This window comes from Montipora foliosa, chromosome 6 (assembly GCF_036669935.1).
Source record: "Montipora foliosa isolate CH-2021 chromosome 6, ASM3666993v2, whole genome shotgun sequence".
NCBI lineage: Eukaryota > Metazoa > Cnidaria > Anthozoa > Scleractinia > Acroporidae > Montipora > Montipora foliosa.
In genome coordinates, this window is record NC_090874.1 from 11,890,080 (window position 1) to 11,896,678 (window position 6,599).

Here is a 6,599-nt window from a genome sequence, read left to right on the forward strand (position 1 = left end):
CAGTGGGACCATCCGTTTAGTGATAAAACCGATGGTTATAATTGACCCCGCTGTACCGTGAAAAACCAATATGGTGGCGAGATCTGGCATATTAGGCTGGGGTTTAAGACTGTGTCCTGGCAACATGCAGCGCATAGTCAATAAAGATCTTACTCGATTCATGCAGACTCTTTGTAGGGAACGCAAGCAAAAGAAAGTCTCTGCTAGCAGGGTTCCACAATATTTGTAAAAAGCTTTAAAATACAAAGCAATGTTTGGCGTTCTTTTGCAAATTGAAGCTTAATTGTCTCCGAAAAATGCATGCTTACCCGCAATTTTCTTTTTGGATACTAAGAGAGCTTGCTATGTTCTACTTTCTCCGCATAGCTCTATATAAACTGCGCAAAAATATCCCTGGATTGGTAAGCACCACCGATAGGAAACTCTAGTATCTCGAGATGCGCAGACCGTTTGCGCAATAACGGTAGGCACCGTCCTTAAATCAAAATGAATCAATCTATCAGGAACCCATGACTAAGAGCGTACAACTTCATTGCATTGGTGAAACGACGTTATTACAGACCGAGGTATTTTAAGATTGATTTTCCCCCAAAACCAGACCTTCCCAGCAAATCACAAGTCTTGCACGATAAATGATTACCCATAGGATTGAGAATGGCCCCTCGTGCAAGCCAAATCGTATTTGAGAACTCCTCTAAAGGCCTCTTCAAGTGATCCCGGTTGACCGGGCTGCACGGCTCGGTTACCGCGGGATGAAATAGGCCATTTCCGACTTCATGTCTGCCTCCTCTTCAAAGCGAGTCTACGGGCATGCGAAGTTTTTCTTACGAAAATTAGCTTTCATTCATATGTAAAGTAGAACTAATCAAACTAATCAAACATCAAACTTCGCACTTGGACTCGCTTTGAAGAGGAGGCAGTAATGAAATGGGAAATGGCCTATCGGGTAATGTTCATATGGCAACTTTCAGCCCGAACTGGTGAACAGATACAACCATTCAGGTGTAAAATCTAACGAACACTGAAGCCTGGAGAGAATTTCTCGATTTTCTTTGTTTAATTAAGAAACCTCAAGAAGACCTACGCGGCTAGCTCCATGTTGTACCCAATTCAAATCTCCCCGGATTAAAGATTCTTTGTGTATTGTATTTGCATAATAATGTCGCATTCATATAATAGGCTGATTTAGCAACAGAACGGGAACGTCAATGGCGACGTCGCGCGTAGCAAAACTACGAATGAGAATTTAGAATAGAGAAGAAAAGAGTGGAGTCTATTCTATTCTCAATTCTCAGTGGTGTTTTTTTTCTGCGCGCGCCGTCGCCACTGACTTTCCCGTTCTGTTGCTAAATCAGCCTAAAATACCTGGAACAAAACGTTTTATTCCGAAGTGTTTGAATTGGGTACAGATTAGGTCTATTTCTTTAATTTTTCATACCAAATAAAATTATTGCGAGCTTCATCATCGAAGAACTTGGTTATACCTCAGTCCGTTCTATCACGAAAATGCATTGTAATATTTTCCTCCCGGTAACCGGAATGAAATGTTAATATGGCAAATTTCCAGCCCGCTTACCGAGATCCCGGTTTGTAAAAAGGGGATTTTTATGATCGTGTTTAATAAAATTTGAAGGCCATCAAAAATTCAATCAAACAACTTAAAACGTTTCTTTTGTCCTCGTGTTTGATGGGCGATGTTTTGTCCGTTTGGCCGGCCGTATCAAACATGTTTGGCGCGTGCATGCGTACCACGCTTGCTCAGCCGCTTGTATCCACGTGTTTTTTACGTATTTGTGACCCATAGGGCTTTGCTTGTGGAGTTTGATCTAAGTTAGATCAAACATGTTTAACCCTTTGGTCACTGACTTCAACATCAGCATGTTTGTTTACCAAACAATGCTTGATGTTGTTTAAACGCCAAACATTTCCTGTTTGTCCAGGCCCTAATCCGTAACAGTCGAGCTATGTCATGCGTGACCAGTACCCACGAGACCGAATTCAAAGCTACTGGTCACCCATGACGTAGCTTGACTGTAATGGGACACTTCTTGTTGGATGTTAAAAGATGGATCTTAAAATTGGGTGTTCATCTAATTAAATTAAGTGTATTTCTGTACGTGGTCTTATAGAAGTCGGCCATTGCAAAGGATTTGATAGAAATTTAAAGTGGATAAATGTACGCAATTGTGCGCCACAAAACGTATTAGCCAATTGCCAATGTCTTGTGTGATTATTTGGTCGCATAATGTGTTTTTACTTTATAAGGACGGTGCCTACTAATTAACGATATTTTTGCCCCGGTGTGTGACTATGCAGGAAATGTAGATCTTAACAAGTGTTATTGAAATCCAAAAAGAAAATTGGGGGTAACCAGGCATTTTTCAAAGATAATTCATGAATAATATTTGTAAAAAGCTTTAAAATACAAAGCAATGTATGGCATTCTTTCGCAAATTGAAGCTTTATTATCTCTGAAAAATGCATGGTTACCCCCAATTTTCTTTTTGGATACCAAGAGTACTTACTAAGATCTACTTTCTCCGGGTAGTTTCAAACTGCGCAAAAATATCCCTGTATTAGTAAGCATCACCGATAGGAAATCCGAGTATCTGGAGATGCGCAGAACGTACGCGCAATAACAATAATAGGCACCGTCCTTAAAGGGTTACCAAGTCTTACCCCTGACTTTTGAATACGAATACAGAACGTCGGGAATTCCTGGACGATTTGACGAATTCTTCCGTTTTCAAGGATAGGTTGGCCAATGCACTTTTTTCTTGACAACGTCAAAATGAGTGTCTGCTTTGATCGCAACTGTCTTGCAAGTATACTGCCACTGCGACCTCGACTGCGACCGCAGCACTCGAAGATAAAATTGGTATCCTGGCGTGGCCATGTAATATCCTCTAGATTTATATTGTGTTAAAATAAAATAAAAAACAGATCAGTCTGCGACCCGGTAACCACTAGCGCGTCCGTAAACCGCGTCTGCCAGCCGCGGACATAATCGCGTCCGTTAAGCACCTCAGTCAAGCGCGTCCGCCAGCCGCGTGCGATCAAGAAAGATTGTTTTTTTTTTTCATGATAATCTCAAAGTCTGCTTTAATCACAGCTACGACAAAAGAATCAACACGCCTCCAGTAAAATTGCCCATTTTGTACACTTAAAATTTCATTTGTGTGTCCATTTTTGGCGTGGCAACTTTCCAAAAAATACTCAACATTTACGAAAGTGTCCTTAAAATAAAAGCTGTAATTGTTTTTGTTTCGTTGCAGTTTCCCATGTAACCCCCCTATCCAAGAAAAAAAAGCTCTAATCACAACTGAGAAGCGTCATTGAAAAAGAGCGTGCTTAGCGTCACTTTTTTGTTTGTTTCCGTGATAGGGTTACTTTGCATGGCCGTGTCACGTGACCTTGTCATCATTAAAAGGGGACAAAAGAGATGCCAGAAATGGAAAGAGCATGATGAAATTAGAAAGAATGTCAATTTGAGGCCACTGACATTAAGGTGAGAGATTTTACACGACATGGTCATTCAAAGGGCCTCTCAAATTCAACCAAAACGATTAAGTCTGGTGTAATTCCATATCAAGGGATGGTTAGGGTTAGGGTAAGGAGTGAGCGGGCGCCGTAAGGTTCAAATAGCCAAATTTTGGCTATATGAATCCTGCGGCGCATATTCTCCTACATAGAGTTTCCCAGAGCATTGGGTCGATCTGAGGCTCTGGTGACGAGAACGCAACGAGACTGGGAAGACAGCACTCGCGCATGCTCTCATGAGGGACCACAAAACAATAGGGAGCTTAAGCACGCGCGTTGTTTAGATGTGGACGGTAACCGGATGCCTTCCGCGTCTCAGAAACGCTCTCTACTAGCTCTGCACGCCCCGCACGTGCCTTGTGACATTTTGATAAATTTCCTTGTCGTCCTAGTCCTGACAACAGGGAACTTAAGCAACTGCCACGGCAACGAGAACGTGGGTAAAAACAATAGCTTTGCAAGCCGTACAAGTGCTTATTTCACTTCTGTCCATTTATGTGCCGTCGTTTCCAAAGCAACAACGTGAAATAGCCAAATTTGAGGTTTTATGAAGCACGTCAGCACTTGAAGATAAATTTTCATTTTCTACCCTAAATGAAACGCCCTTCCGTCAAGTGTCAATTTTGAGGATCTACCACACTCTTGTCATATTAAAAAGGTTGAAATATAGGCACGAAGTGATTACAATAACGTGACTTTATATTGAAAGATGACGTTCTCGTTGCCGTCGCCGTCGTCGTTACTTAAGTTCCCTAACGAGGTGAAATGATCACATTTGAGGTTACATGGAGAACACGAGTATCTGACGAAGAATTTTCAAATATTCACACCGTTCGCACCATTTTGTTTTCTGGAATGTTGATACACACTTTCCATGCCGAACGAGATGATAACAATAACGGGAAATAATATTTTTAGACAACGTTCTCGTAGACGTCGTCGTTTTCCTTGTTCAAGCTCCCTATTAAACAAAATTTTAGTTTCTAAAGAAACTGTGGTACTGCATCGGTGGGAGATTGAAACAGAAACTGATTTTATCAAACGAGTTGATAAAGGTCGAATAACCACCGTGAAGGATTTGGAAAGCTGACGTTTCGAGTTTCACTCCGACGAAGGGCTAACGCTCGAAACGTCAGCTTTCCAAATCTTTCACGATGGTTATTCGACCTTTATCAACTCGTTTGATAAAATCAGTTTCTGTTTCAAGCTCCCTATAGTTGACCCGGCTAGGCGAGCCGAAGTGTCACATGGAAAAAAGTTGTCCCAGCTACAAGGGTGAGCCTACCGTTAAAAAGGGGTCACCTGGCAAAGCTGGTCACCCTTCTAGTCGAGCCTACGTTTTTGATGTAAAGGGTTCGCCGCGTTTTGTAAGGAAATGTATAGGAAAAGTTGGCTCGTCCAGGGTAGTTCGGGTGCGCGTGGGTGACCCTTCTACCCAGGACAACTTTTCTCCGGGACCTTACTTTCTCCCCTATATTGCCGTCACATTTAATTCTTTTATCCAGATAGCCTTGGAGGTCATCCGTTCTTGCTTTTCTCCTCTATTGTTCTAGTTTTAACAGACCATGTCCATCTGGAAACTACTTCCCGCGTATGTACACGGTAACACCGATAGCAAATAACCGCATTAAGTTTGCACAGTTCATTCAACGGCCTACCACAACAAGAGCAACTTGACCAAATTGCTGGAACCGATTAAAAGCCTAAGAAAGCGCAGGACGAGGAAAACTTTACATACTTTATCATTAATCCACCTGCTAGACGAGAGAAGACATGAGAAATTTGTTAAAATTCATTTCTTCATCCAATTCCACCAACTACCCACAAACCCACATTAATTGTCGTGTCATAAAGCACTAACTTTTGACAACCACTTGTTGTACACTTGCTGTTCTTTTATCTATCCTTATTTAACATATGTCTGTACTAAGTTATGGAGAAATAACTATTATGATCCTATTTATGGTGTTGTAAAACTTCAAAATAAGGCGGGAATCCGAATAATTAATGTCGTCCGGATTCGAGACAATATCACCCCCCATTACAGTCGTTTGAATATTTTAAAGTTCCCTGTTTCCGGCTTTATGATCATTTATGTGGTGCTAAATCCTCCAATTTCATACTACCACTATCATCAGAGCAATGCAGCTATACTACTCGTAATGCCTCTTCTGACCAACTCTACATAACTTTTTCTCGAACAAACATCAGAAAATTCTGCCCAACAGTTATTGGTCAGGCCTCGGTTGTTCAAAAGGTGGATACCGCTATTCAGCGGATAAATCGATATCCAGCGGATAAATCACTATCCACCGGATAAATCACTATCCAGCGGATAAACACTAGCAAAACCAGTTGAGTTATCCACTGGACAGCGGTTTATCCACCCTTCGAACAACTGGGGCCAATACTTTTGGAATGATCTACCTCTTTCTATCCGTTCTGAGCCTTCAAAAAAGGCTTTCAACAATGCTCTCTTTAAACATTACAAGGGCACCCAAGGGAAATTTCTATCTGTTTCGGCTCTTCCTTTTCAGCGCATTTTCTCCATTGTTTCTATGTTTCCACAATTTGATAAATTTGGTAATCATTAGGGAAAGGTGTTAGTTTTACTATTTTTTTCCCTTTCCTCTCGTTTTTATCGATTCTGTGTTTAACATACGCTGGTATAATGAGAATAAACTATCTATTCAACTCTAAAGGATCGCTGCAGTGATGCTGCTCGCGTGCGCAGAGAAATTCTATGAATCCTCAAAGTTTTGTCGTCAACCAAACTAGCCTTTTTATAACAAAACAGTGGCCGAAATATAGAGGTGATCCACGCACTCAACTGGACGATTTAAGCAATCGTCACTCTATAGACACCTGAAAAATTCAGGCGTTTTCTACGGGATTCAAACCCATGACCTCTGCGATGATGCTCTACTAGAGCGGTTTTCAATTGAGTGTCGAAAGTAATTAGCTAATTACTTTGGTTTTGCATTTACTTCACTCAGTGATTGGTTCAAAGTTCTCGCGCCATTTTTTCAACCAATCAGAAGTGAAGCCAAAACCAATTG

General features: G+C 41.3%; 1 protein-coding gene across 1 annotated transcript in view; it reads left to right on the forward strand.

The window, feature by feature from the left end:
- Positions 1-5,897, forward strand: part of LOC138006691 (tachykinin-like peptides receptor 86C) — a 51,326-nt gene extending 45,429 nt beyond the window's left edge. The window contains exons 6-7 of the transcript XR_011123926.1: positions 3,385-3,508; positions 5,094-5,897. The gene's annotated coding sequence lies outside the window, so the exon portion shown is untranslated. The remainder of the gene's footprint in view (positions 1-3,384; positions 3,509-5,093) is intronic.
- The last annotated feature ends 702 nt before the right edge of the window (positions 5,898-6,599 follow it).